Below are 14,472 nucleotides of genomic sequence, written 5' to 3'. Positions count from 1 at the left end.
CTTACCCCTGCTTTGGTGCACAGGCCTCAAATGGCAGCACTCGGCGGTAGAGGCAGGAGGTCATCCTTGGTGACATATACATTTTGATATCAGCCTGGACTACACGAGATGCTGTCTTTAAGAGAACAGGGTATGTTAAGCGCACACTACTTCTCCCTCCTCCTCTCTAAACCACTGCTGTGACAGTCGGAGAATTTTGCAAGATGATCAAGAAAGACAAAGATAGCTTGACAGCAGAAGTGCGACTCCAGAAGCAGGAAGAAAGATGGCCGCTGGCTTGCTCGCTTGATAGCTGGCAACCCTCAGAAAGGCAAACATAGCTGCCCCCAGGGAATCCTCTAGAAAGCAGAGCAGTTGGTGTCTCCGGAAGGGGTGCAAAGGACACCTGCTAAGGAGGCAGCTGAGTCTCTGTGCTCAGCACGAGCGGCCCCTCCCACACGCTGCGTTGCGGTCTGTGTTGGCAAAGGAAGCCATTTGGTTTTAGTCAGAAAAGGACTTGACTTTAAAAGATCGTCACAGATGGGGCTTGAAAGCCTGCGAGCTTCTCCAGCTGGAGGCAGAAAGAGGTCTCCTTTTACACAAAAGAGCAAGGGGAGCTAGAAAGAGCCTGTGTGGGTCAGAGTGAAGAAGTGGCAACTGAACTGAAGAGATTCACAACACCTTCAGGAGGGATGGGGACCAGCTGAGGGGAGCTTGGGGGTAGTATGAGGTACAGAGAGCCTTGGACTGTGGGAGAGGAGAGAAGTTCACGTTTGGTTAGTAATTAAAAAAAAATCAGTGGGGACAAAGTGGTCTAACTTGTTCTCAATGGTGAAATTGTCTGACTAGAAAGAAAAAGAAAACCTGAGAAGGAAGTCACCCATTACATCCGGAGTGAGGAGCTTGAGTTCTCCGATTGAAGTCCTCACTGAATGTCCAGCAGAGGAGATTCAATTTGAAATTTCAGAACAGAGCCCTTCCTGAGCAGACCAAAGGCAGAAAGACCTCCTGAACAGAAACATTGTAGCCGAGAACAGAGCAAAAGTTAGAAAGTTAGCTGAGAAGAGACGGAAGTCTTCAGAATTCTGAAGGCGCTCTAATGGGAGTCCGAGGCATCCAAGGTATGGCCAGATCCTAAATAGAAAAGGAAACAAAAGATTCAAACTCCTCTGTTCTGGGGTTGGGGAATTAGCTCAGTGGTAGAGCGCTTGCCTAGCAAGCGCAAGGCCCTGGGTTCGGTCCCCAGCTCCGGAAAAAACAAAAAAACAAAAAAACAAAACTCTTCTGAGAAAGCTGCTACAGGACACAGTAAACGGCGTAAACAAGACAAGCGAGGGGGTTGGGGATTTGGCTCAGTGGTAGAGTGCTTACCTAGGAAGCACAAGGTCCTGGGTTCGGTCCCCAGCCCCAGAAAAAAAAAAAAAGAAAGAAAAAAAAAAAAAGACAAGCGAGGCAGAGGGAAAGCAAGCAGGGGTGGGACACTAAGGAGAAATGAGGGAGGATCCTGAGAAAGCCTTGACAAAGGCCACCACAGGATATGGAGGACCGCCATACTTGCCATGAAGATGGTAGTGACAGAACAGTTGTGTATGGGCACACTGAGAGGCTACATCGCCAACATGTATTAGGACACCAGGGAGACACAGGTAACAATGGTGAACTCAGGACAGCACAAAGCACAGGTAGGGAAAAGCAGTCATAGAATAACGAATGGTTCTGCTTAAATATGTTTATGCAGCCACAGTTATGACCAGGGCCTGGTCTCAAGGACAGTGTAGACACCAGGGGAGAAGAAAAATATGTGTGTGTGTGTGTGTGTGTGTGTGTGAGTGTATGTGAGTGTGTATATGTGTATATGTGTGCAAGAGAGTGTGTATGTGTGTGTATGTGTGTGAGTGTGTGTGAGTGTGTTTGTGTGTGTTTGAGTGTATGTTTGAGTGTATGTGAGTGTGTCTGTGTATGTGTGTGTTTGTGTGTGTTTGAGTGTGTTTATGTGTGTGTTTGTGTGCGTGCCCACAGTGTTACATATTTTGAGTAGCTGAGCTTACCAAGTCTTCCACATCATTTGGTTTTTGGTGTCTTTAGGAAAAATTCCTAACAGTGTGGGGAAAGAATCTCCTGCATTTTCTTACAGAGGTTCTAAATTTTGTTATTTAGCGTTAACCTTAACAATTCTGTCTGCCATCTTTTTCATTTTAGAGTCTTTTACATAAAGGATGGACAGACACACGTTACATCTCCCCACTCCCACATCTTCTCACATAGGAGAGGAAAGTGTTAATTAGGAAAAACATCTTTAAAAAAACCATTGAAAATGCAGAGAATTAGCACAAAATAGCAAGAAATATGTCAGAGATGTTGAGAGTGCTAGAGGACAGATACAAACCACTGAAAGCCATGGGTGACAGACACAGACCACTGAAAGCCACAGGTGACAGACACAGACCACTGGAAAAAAATCTTTAGAATTAATGTGAGATACTGAGTTTTAGAATTTGGGAATTAGAATTAGGGAATCTAGTCAATTTCAAAAACGGTTATATAGAAGATATGAAGGCTTTATTTACACACACACACACACACAGAGAGAGAGAGAGAGAGAGAGAGAGAGAGAGAGAGAAAGAGAGAGAGAGAGAACAGGTTGAACATTTCCAAAAGTGTGAAGAGTAGAATTTCCAAACCTCCAAACCCCAATAGCACCACTTGGTGTTAGAATGGGAAAGTCATGCGCTTGACCTCGGCTCCCTCTGGTTACTGCCTCCCGCTCTCATCCAGCAGAGCTCCTTGCAAAAGTCGCAGATACTTGCCATCTCCAACCCTGTCTCCTTCCAGCTCTCTCTCTCTGCACACACTCTTTTTCTTTTAAAGCCCTTTTGAGATTTGAGACATATTACATGTGCACACACGTATGTAGAATACAAATAAATGCACAACTTGTTAATAATTGCCAAGACTATTTGTGCAACTCCATTTCCAATCCAATCAGTCTGGAAGTCCAGGTGTGTCTCCGCCTGACACTAAGCCTGTCTCTTGTGTCCAGGTAGTTGGGGTAGCCATTACCCCGAAGTTTAGTGTAATAGATTTCTTAATACACTGATTACCCTAAGGCAACAAAGTTACCTTTGCCTGTGAGATTTATGTACAGAGATGAAAATGCACTTTTAGCAGTCACTGTTCTCTCATTCAAAAGTTTGAAAGACTTCTCTTTGTCATAGTGGTGTATCATTTCCATTGCTACGGTTGGTCTAAAGATGGCGCACCTATTGCCACCAAGCCCCGGTTACAAATGTAACTTCTTGGAGCTTTCCCTTACTTACTGAATCAGATACTCTGGGTAAGAGTCATCAGTTGTTGCAGAAAGTTCTGACACATTTACCTTAACAACTGCTTCTATATCTTATTCCACTTCGTTTTTCCAGTTGGACAGACATTGGGTTATTTCTGGGTTATGGCTATTATGAACATAAACTCTAAAAATATTTAGCTTTTCTAGGACTCATGTTTATGAGATTTTGTGATAGGATTTCCAGCCTAGTTTATATAAAATTCTTTTCAGAAGAGGTTTGTACTAGACCTGGTCCAAACAGAAAACAAAGGACATGCTCAATCCAAGGAAACACAGAGGGCAATAACAGAGGCAGTTTATAATTATGTTTTGCTAATGGGCAATGTTCTCATTGAATTGAATCACCCCAGGAGCACAGACATGCTTGGATTGGTCCAGGTAAGCTCCCTGTTGGTAATGATATCCAAACTATCTTTATTATCTTACTAATCAAGGCGGAAGCCACAGTTTTCTGTGTTATAGGAATGTTTGCAATGAGGTATCTGTCAAATACAAAAGCTGACTTCCTCCTCATAGGGCACCCTTTTGCTTCTGCATCTGTCACTGGACTCGAGGGGCACTGAGACCCTGATGACATGCTTGGAACTTCTGTCTGATGTCCTAGTGTGGGACTGTACTTTTTATAAAATAGTCCACTATTTTATATTGTTGTTTTGGTGTTCCAACCTGCTGGAACTCTTTCATCGAAGCGTTCAATAGGTGACTGCCAAGGATCCAGAGCTCTGAAGCCTTGGCGTGCTGTAATTATTGGAAGAAGTTCTTGCCAATTGAGAAACACTGGAATCCAGCTCTACAAAAGAGAAGGAGGGGATGGGGAAATTAAATACTGAGTGTCACAGTCTAGGAGACCTGGCTGTTAAATCCCCACCATTGTGCTTGGAAAGAGTCAATGCGCAGGAAGGCTCTTTTCGTGACATTCTTGGTTTTAATTGGAAAAATGTATATTTTGCACTGAAATGGAAGAAAATTCTTTTTGCAGCATCAAAACACGACAAAAAATGTCAAAAGAATAGTTAGTCCTTTTTGGGGAGGGTGGATAATTTTTGGCTTATAAAAGTATTTGCTGACAAAAAATTCTCTGAATAGAGACAGAATGATTGAGGGACGCATAGAACGGGCATGTTCCTACCTTTGGTTTGTGTCTTTTAAAATTGTTATTATTTGTGAGGACATAAAAATATTTATCTTTGTTTTATGTGTATGAGTGTTTTGCCTACATGGGTGTCGTGTACCACACGTATGCAGGGCTCATGGAGATCAGAAGAGACTTCAAATCTCTTGGACATAGAGTTAGAGGCTGTTGTGAGCTGCCATATGGGAGCTGGGAACCACACCTAGGTCCTGTGCAACAAGAGCTCTTAACTGCTGGGCTATCTCTCTAGCCCCTATTGATTGATTGATTGATTGATTGATTGGTTGATTGATTGTGCAGGCATGCACATGAACTTATGCCCTGGCACACACATGAAGATCAGATGACAACTTGAGGGATCTATTCTCTCCTTCCACCGCATGGATCTTGGAAGTGAATTTAGATGGCCAGTATTTGTACCCAGCACTTTTTACTACTGAATGATCTTGGTGGTTCTGGTTAGTTTTTGAGACAGAGTCTTTTTATGTAGCCCAGGGTAGACTCAAACTGATGTTTGTCCCACCTCAGCCTCCTGAGTGCTGGGGTGAGAGGTGTGGACCACGATGGTTGGCTTGAATATCTATAAATTTCAACCCAAACAAACAGCATAGAATTGAATTCATTGTCCACTTAGGGGGACCTCCCTGAACCCGTCTGGCTCCTCAGTCCCTACAGACATAGGGTCCTCAGTTAAAATACCAAAAAGAGTCATGAGGACACCAACCAGTATAACTCACTATCACAAAACACAACTTTGAGGGAAACAACAGTTCTGTCTCAAAGGAGAGTCATGATTCCACAGTGAAAAAAAGCCCAGAGGCCCATCAGAGGACCAGGGAGAGCAGGGGACCGCCAACACCATAGACTACTGAGCTGGGTGGTCAGTGATATTTTAGAAAACTCACTGTGGTGGTTTAAATGGGAAATGACCCCTGGCTCATGTGCCTGAACACTCAGTTCCAGTTGGTGGCGCTATCTGGGGAGGTTGCGGAATATTCAGAAGACGGCATCTTGCTGGAGGAAGTACCTGAGTGGGGGCGGGCTTTGGGGTTTTATAGCCTGGCCCTACTTCCTGTTTACTGAATCTTCTGGACTGCTTATGGGCTAGCCTCATGCTATGAACACCATGCCTTCTCTTCCGTGATGGACTGTAACCTCTTTGGAATCATGAGTCAAAATAACCCTTTTCTGTCTTAAAGTTGCTTGTGTCGGGGCGTCTATCACAGCAATCAGAGAGAAACGAAGACACTTCTGCTTTCTGTTCTCACTAGCGGTGGATTTCTCTCAAAGTGGGTGAGCAAGGTAGCCCAGGCCACAGCCCTTCCCCACTCCCCAACTCCTGAGGCCACTCAGGTCTTCTTTTTTTTTTTTTCCTCCATCTTTATTAACTTGGGTATTTCTTATTTACATTTCAATTGTTATTCCCTTTCCCAGTTTCCAGGCCAACATCCCCCAAACCCCTCCCCCTCTCCTTCTATATGGGTGCACTCAGGTCTTCTGAGGTCTTCATGGGCCTGCTTCTCTTTCCCAAGCTGCTTTGCGGACTCACCCCAGGCCTTAGACATGTGGCCTTCCTGGCCCTCAGCCCTCCTCTCAGTCCTGCTGACACACTTTTCTTCACGGTTAGTGGCAAGCCTGGGATTTCAGTATTCTTCTCTTGTTCGTGGCTTCCCAGGGGACTGCTCTCAAGGATTCCCACAGTTCTTGCCACTGACACTCTACTGGGACAGACTTCGAAAGGCTCGTCTATTGTTTGACAGTCAGTTTTATCAAAATTCACATTGGCGAGTGGTCCTCGATGGTGAGTGTAGTTGGAGGCTGTGCAGTCCTGAGGGCAGAACCTTCGTGAATGGACTCACTCCTCTCTTTCTTGTATGAATTTATGGCTCTTGGAGATCCCTCGAGGGTAGGGTTTATAAAGTGTTCCAGCTCTCCAGAGCTTGCCTCAGCTGCACACACCACTTGCTTGCCCATGCTCTTCTGTGAATCGAATTACAGGCTCTTAGGCAGCCCAGGTTTCAGAACTGTGAGTGTCAGGGTCCCTGCAACCATCTGAGCTGGAGTAACAATCCGTGCGACACAACTTAGCCAGTGGTGGTTCAAGCATCCATCTAGAGTTGACACCAGGCAGTTTACTTTAGATATATCTAAGTACAGGACAATCTTGGGGGGAAAAGTTTCTTGGTAACAATTTTCTCAGCCCCATGTGCACAATAAAATTTAAGGTATGGCTACATGGAAGCTCTGTTGCAAAGTACATGTGATCCCTTCCATAAGGGTAGGTTCTATAGCTTAAAGGCCTAGAATCTGGTATGGTCTCATTCATACAGACAGTGTAGAGGTCACTAGGCTAGAAAGTACCTGGGTTCTATTGACTAAGGAACAAAAGCAAAGATAAAGGTCTAGGGAGAAAAGGTCTGGTATAACCATAATAGTCTGGGGGATTCAAGTGTGTCCTGACCCTACAAATGGTACAGTTTACTAGATTCTTACCTACATCCACCCCAAGCCTTCTGGGTGGAAAACAGGTATATGTCCCTTCCATTAAAGAGAAAGACAAATCTTTGTGTTTAACATTCCTGGTTTTTCTAGTGCTTATCTGTTGAGTATAAGAAACTTGTGCCCTTTACATGTGAGACTAAACAAACAAACTAACAAAAAACAAAACAATAAAATCCCCTGCTTTTCCTTGTAAATTATCTAGTCTCAGCTGTTCTGTTACAGCAATGGAGAATGGACAGTCTCTCACAATAAGCCACCTGTGATGTCCTCTGCCTGGTGGTCCAGGTGTCCCCTAGTCTGCTCCAGTCAATGTGGTCTTCCTTAGAGAGTTCAGGGTAGTCTCAAGTCCCTGCTCCCCTTCCTTCTGTCTTTTTAAAAATTGATGTGAGGAGATACCATGTCCAAGGGAATTTATCAAAGAAAGTGTTTAATTGGGGAAGGGGTCATTTGGACTTTCAGAGGATTAGCTTATTTTAATCTTTGACATATGTAAGTACAGTCCAATCTTGGGAAAAATCTTTAGGGAGCATGGCAGCAGGCAGGCAGGCAGGCAGGCATGGTGCTGGAGCAGTACATCCTTATCTGAAAATAGGAGGCAGAGAGAGGCAGAGAAATTCAAGAGACAGAGACACTTGGAAATGGTGTGCGCTTTTGAAACCCAAAACCCACCCCTAGTGACATATTCTCCAAGAAGGCCACACCCCCTAATCCTTCTCAAACATTTCCACCAGCTGGGGACCAAGCATTCATATATATGAGCCTATGGGGGTTATTTTTTTTTCGGAGCTGGGGACCGAACCCAGGGCCTTGCGCTTGCTAGGCAAGCGCTCTTCCACTGAGCCAAATCTCCAACCCAATGGGGGTTATTCTTATTCAAACCACCACAGCATCCAATTTTTTCACCTTCAAAAATATAACCCTAAACTGGACACTTGGGCTGTAGATACAGCTCAGGGGCAGAGCTCTTCCCTAGAATGCATGAGGTCTTGGGTTTGATAACAACAAAGGGGATCCTTCAAAATAACAAACAAGGTGCTTTGTTCTGCAGCACTAGATAGCTAATGCAGCCTGGGGTAGATGAGGATCCATGTTTAGGTTGTCTCCATCTCTCTTATCTACATTCCAACTCCTCTGTCTCTCCTCTGTCTCAGGTTCTGCCTCAGTGTTCCCTCAGGACTTTCTTCTAACTCGTGTCTTTTTGGCAACGTCTACTCTAAACTCTGTCTCAGCTATTTAGTCTTTATTCCAACAATCACATTTCTCTCTCTCTCTCTCTCTCTCTCTCTCTCTCTCTCTCTCTCTCTCTCTCTCTCCTTTCTATTTATTGATTCTTTGTGAAATTCACCTCATGCACCATGTAATGGCTATTCCTGGTTGTAAACTTGACTACATCTGGAATGAACTAAAATCCAGAATTGGAGGGCACCTATGATCCAGATCTTGAGACTGGAAGACACAGGCTTCTGACCTGGATCTTGGCATGGAGATCTTGAGGCATAGTGGCCATGAAAAGCTTAGGCCCAGGCAAGGAAGTACATGCCTTTAATCCCAGGAGACTGAGGCAAGGAGAACTCTGAGTTCAAGGTCAGTCTGGGACAAAGCAAGTCCCAGATCCAGGCATGGTGGCACACACTTTCTACTGGAGACCTACATAAGGACATTAGAAGAAGGAAGATTCTCTTCTTCGCCTGCTTGCACTTACTTGCCAGCACATCTGTTGGAACCCACTTCTACAGAAGCCCAGCTCAAACAACCAGCCTCGTGGGACTGAGCAACTACTAGATTCCTGGACTTCCCATACACAGGTGCCTGTTGTTGGGTTAGCTGATCTACAGACTGTGAGTCATCACAATAAATTCCCCTAATATACAGAGTCATTCCCTAAGTTCTGTGACTCTCGAGAACCCTGACTTATATACACCACAATTCCACTCATCTCCTTGTCCTTCCATAGTCACCCTCTGCCCTTGCAACCTCCCCTACCAAAAGAGAACAAAAAATAAAAATCCTACATTTTCATTCTTAAACTCACTTTTTTCAGTTGTTTTGCTTTGGTTTTTACTTTGGCTCTTTCTTCCCTTTGACAATTTCATATTTGTATAAATAGCATTCTGATACAGTTATTGGCTGTAACCCCGTGCTTTCTCATCTGCATCTTTTATACAAGTTCCTCGACCACATTCATGTCTTTTAAGAATACCCATCGATCCTCTGTGTGACAATGGGTTTGGGATAGAATTAACCTGCTGGGCAAAATGTAACCATTAGTGTAATACTGGCATGATTAATATGGTGGTAACCAATCAGTTTTTGCTTAACCATGTTTGTTGTAGTTCTTTTTTTTTTTTTTTCTTTTCTTTTTTTTCGGGGCTGGGGATTGAACCCAGGACCTTGCACTTCCTAGGCAAGTGCTCTACCACTGAGCCAAATCCCCAACCCCTGTAGTTCTTAAATAATGAAGCACTCACATGCTGTAGTAAGAAAGAAAACAGGCAAACCCAGTGGGTGCCTTAACCCTGTTACCTCTGATGTAGCCTTGTGGTTTGCCTTGGAGTTCTCTCTGAATTTGTAAAATAAAGGCAAGAGCTCGAGATTTGGGCAGAGGGAGGAGTCGGGAGCGAGAGGGGAGGAGTCAGGAGGGGGAGGAGTCAGGAGGGGGAGGAGTCAGGGGAGGAGAAAGGAAAGAAGGAGGGGAGAGTTGTGGGAGAAGGAGAAGCTGGAGACCTAGCAAATAAAAGGTGCAAGGGATGAGGGATTTGGGAGCTAGGAATAGGACAGTGTAGGGTGGATCTGCCCAATCTAGACGCTAGATTGTTTTCATATTAATTGAGTTGCGTTTTCTTTGTACTGGCCGATTCCGGTTGGAGAGGAAACTGCAACAAACTGCAACATAGCCTCTTGCAAAATTCTAGTAAGATGTCACAGTTAGGAGCCTGACTTTGATGTATTTATGATACCAGAGGCCCTTTCTACTGCTGTGTCAATGCCACACACACACATATACCTCCTATCCAAATTCTCCTCATCCCCATGGACACACCGACTTATTCTGGTTTTCTATAATTTAATATATGGAGAATGTATCTGAGTGGATACATTCTTTCTCTTGGAACAACTATTGTTCCTTTGTGTCATTTCCTTTTAATCGGCTCAGGTTTCTGTTTGTGTTAATAGTCTGTCCCTTCTCGCTGCAGAGGAAAATTTCGTTGCATGGATAGTTCCCAGTCACCCAATCATTCACTGAAGGGTTTTATCCCTTGCAGATTTTGGTTATTAAAAACAAAATTGCTGGAAATATTTGTGCACTGTTTTAAAAGTATTTTACTTTTAAATTATGTGTATATTTGTGTGTGTATGTGTGTGTGTGTGTGTGTGTGTGTATTGAAGTAAAGTGCATGTGGCACCTCTGTCCTAGAATCCAAACTGCTGAGCTGTCTCTCCAGACCTCCTGTGCATTTTTGTGTGTGTGCATGCATGTGTTGCAAGTGTGTCTGTATGTGTGTGTGGTCTGGTGTGTGCGTACATGGCAGGTTGTGTGTGTATGTGTGTATATGTGTTGTGTGTGTATATGTATGTGTGTGCATGTAGTATGTGCGTGCATGCACATGTGTGTGTGTATGTGTGTATGTATGTATGTTTGTATGTATGTATGTATTTTCCTGGGGTAAAGGCATAAAGGCCCAGGCCTGCGGCTGCTAGAAGACATGATTTTTTTCATAAAGAAGTTGCCTGGTTGTTTTTACAGTGGCCGTGCCACCTGGCATGTTCCCCAGCTTCCTCTCCTATTTCTCTGCATCCTCGCCAGCATTTGGAATTAGGTGGCTTTTTGTTTTGTGTTGTTTTAACTTTACCCATATGTATCTACAAGCAATGGACTCTCTCTGCGGCATTAACTCCTGTTTCCTGAACAGTTGTGGTGTTGGTTGGCTTCATGCGTGTGCTCACCGGCCATTTGGATGGACTCTCGATGACACGCCTGCACATGTCTCTTGCCTACTTCATCACTGGATTGTTTGCTGATTGTTTGCTGTTTTGTTCATTCTCCGTATATTACAGAAACACGTTACACACAGGACCCGTGATCTGCACATATGTTCTTTAGTCTGTAGCCAGCGTTTCCATCCCTACCACCATTTTTAATATTTTATTTTTTATTTATTTAATCAATTTTTGAGACAGAGTCTCACTACATAGCGCTGGCTGGCCTGGAACTCTATGTAGATCAAACTGGTTTCAAACTTGAAGAGATCCTCCTGCCTCTGCCTCCCAAGTGCTGGGATGATGGATGTGCACCACTGCTCATCATGGCCTCCCTCAAAGCAAAACCTTCCATGGGCCAAAGGTATCATTTCTCTTATTATAGATCATGTTTTTGGTGTCAGGAATAAGATTTGTCTAGCTGCATATCCTAGGGATTAGTACCACATATAGTTGGTTCTGTGTACATAATTTTATAGATTTAAATTTAGGTCTGTGACTCATTTCGAGTTTTTTTTTTTCTTTTTGAGATGGGAGACTTAGATCAAGGTTGTTCTTATTTTTAATCTACAGAGGCCCAGCTGTTCCAGCATCCCTTATTGAGTTGATTACCTTTCTGCTGCTGTCCTGCTTTTACAAGTAGGTGAAAAAGTTAAAAAAAAAAATTACTGGTGGGTTAGCGGCTCACCGTTGTGGCCAAATCTGACCACCCAAGTTTCATCTCTGGAATCTACATGGAGGAACCAGATAGCCACCTCCCACAGGCTGTGCTCTGACTTCCACACCCCTCACCACACACAAATAATGTAAAAAGACTTGTTAAAGAACCAGTTGGGCATATGCGTGTGGGTCTATTCCTGGCTTTCTGTTCTGTCCTGTTAACCTCTGTGTCTCCGCCTCCACTCGGTCTCAGTTTCTGCAGCTGTATGAGGCTTGAAATCGGATAGACTGTAATGAGCTGTTTTATTTTTTCAACACCGCCTCAGCTCCTCCAGTTCTTTTGTTCTCGGTATATATTTTAGAATGAGCCACTCTCATCCGAACCCCAAAGACTGCTGCCAGCCTCCTGCAGCCTGGGAGGAATAAACACCTTAGCCAGGCAGTGGCTTGCCAGGGCTCACATCTTAAACAGCAGACAGGAAGCAGAGAGAGCGAACTCGGAATGGTGTAATAGCCCTTAATTCTTTTTTGTTCTCTTTCATATTCACGGTTGGACTTTACACAAATATTCCACACACATTTTGGTTGATTTATACCAGGTGTTTTCCACTGATTATCAACAATACGTAGCGTTTGAATTTTCCCCCATGTGTTTAGTATATTCAAATAAAATTGATTTTTATATTTTTTAGGGGTGTGTAGTGTGTGTGTGTGTGTGTGTGTGTGTGTGTGTGTGTGTACCAAGGACCTTCATTTGAGACACAGACCACTTAATCAGTTTCTGAAGACACCGTCTCTCTGTGGTGGTGTGAACGAGGTGTCTCCCATAGTCTCTGACATTCGAACACTTGATCCCCAATTGCTGGTCCTGTTTGTGGAGACTTAGAGGGTATGCATGGCCTTATTGGAGGAGGAAGTGTGTTCCTGAGGTGGGCTTTAAGGCTTCAAAGCCCCTTGCCATTTCTAGGTTGCTCTCTCTGCTTCTTGCTGGCTGTTTAAGATGTGAGCCATCAGTCTCTGCTCTGGCTGCCATGCCTGCCACCTTCTGCCGCGACGTCCCTGGTATTAAGGACTTCTAGCCCTTTGGAACTGTGAGCCAAATAAACTCTTCTCTAAGTTGCCTTGGTCATGGTGTTTTATCACCACAACAGACAAATCTCTAATAATTCTCTTTCCAGAACCTCAAGGAGGGGCGGGGGCCTCTGGAGCCTACCTCAGTGGAGAAAGCTGCCCTCCCTGAACAGCGGCTGATCTTATTCAGTTTGTCACAGCAGAGCGGATTTTTGAATGGCTACCTAGTATCCGGCAGCCAAATTCATCTACAGTCACAGGAGCTTCTTGCTGCTTTGTAAATTTCTTTCAGTTTTCTGCAGACAATTTTGCTTACGCAAATAAGGGCAGTTTGATTTCTCACCTTCCCAAGCTGAGTGTCTTTGGTGGTTTGAACCAGATGTCCACCATACTGTTGGGGGTTGGAACACTTGGTCCCCAGTTGGTAACAGTGCTCATGGGGGTTCAGGAGGTGTGGCCTTGCTGGAGGAAGTGTGTCATTGGTAGTGGGCTTTGCAATTTCAAAAACCACTTGCCTTTCCCAGTCCACTGTCAGCTTCCTGCTTGCGGTTTAAGATGTGCGCTCTCAGCTTCTGCTCTAGTCACCATGCCTACCCACTGCCGTACTTCCCCACCACTGATCATGGATTCTTATCTCTTGTTAGAGCAGTGGTCCTCAACCTGTGGGTCTAGACCTAAGATCACCTAAGATCATTGAAAAACACAGATATTTGCCTTGCTATTCATACCACTGGTAAAATTACAGTAATGTAGCAATGAGAATAATTTTACGGTTGGGGGTCACCACAAGGCGAGGAACTGTATCAAAGGGTCGCAGCATTAGCAAGGCTGAGAACCACTGCTCTAGGACCATGAGCCAAGTAGACGCTTCCTTCTGTAAGTTGCCTTGGTCGTAGTGTTTTACCACAGCAGTAGCAACGTGACTAAGAAGGCTCTCTCATTTCCATCTCCTAAGTGCACAGGCTACGCCTGTCAGCAATATGCTGACCGTGAACATCGCTGCCTGCGATGGAAAGTGAGGAAAGTGCTCTCCTCAGACACCTCATCCTTTCGGCTTTTCCCTTTAAACTGTTTATCGCCAGTGTGTGGGGGAGTCATTAACACAGAATGTGTGCGGAGGACAGAGGACAGCTCTGTAGAGTTCATTCCTTCCTTCCACTCCCCACGGGTTCCGAAATGGAGCTCAGGTCACCAGGCTTACGGGCAAGAGCATCTATCTACCCGCCGAGCCATCTTGCCGACCCTCTGGTTACTTCACATCCAGCTGTGGACGATCTCCTTTGTCCCTGCATTTCTGTGAATGGCTATTGGTTGTTTTAGTGACACAATAGAAACACCATGAACAAATCTCCATGTGGTTTTCAGGCTATTTTCCACATTGTGTAGTCAATCAACACTAACTCCAGAGAAGCCATGTGTTAGCTGTGCCCAGTTTCTCTCCATTCTCTCCTCTCCCCCCCTATCCTCGCCTGGGCTTGGATCCCTCTACTTTCCATCTTTGAGAGTTGTCTATTCTGAAGGTTTCCACTCCATTAGGACTATAAGCCTGATTGATGCCTTTGATTTAACACAGTGCTTTCAAGACTTGTCCATATTGTAGCACAAACTAGTCCTCTGTAGCTGATAGGCTTTGCTCTGTAGATGGGCACATGAGCACATTCTCTACTTTTGTGAATGGTACTTGCTTGAAGATTTCTGTTCACCTATCTTAGTTATCTTTGTCACCTTGACACAATCTAGAGTCATCTGAAAGGAAAGCCTTCATTGAGGAATTGCCCAGATCAGATTGACCTATGGGCATGAC

The sequence above is a fragment of the Rattus norvegicus genome, chromosome 7 (genome assembly GCF_021556685.1).
Source record: "Rattus norvegicus strain SHRSP/BbbUtx chromosome 7, alternate assembly SHRSP_T2T, whole genome shotgun sequence".
NCBI lineage: Eukaryota > Metazoa > Chordata > Mammalia > Rodentia > Muridae > Rattus > Rattus norvegicus.
The sequence above is the reverse complement of the archived record's forward strand: the minus strand, read 5'-3'. Positions refer to the sequence as shown.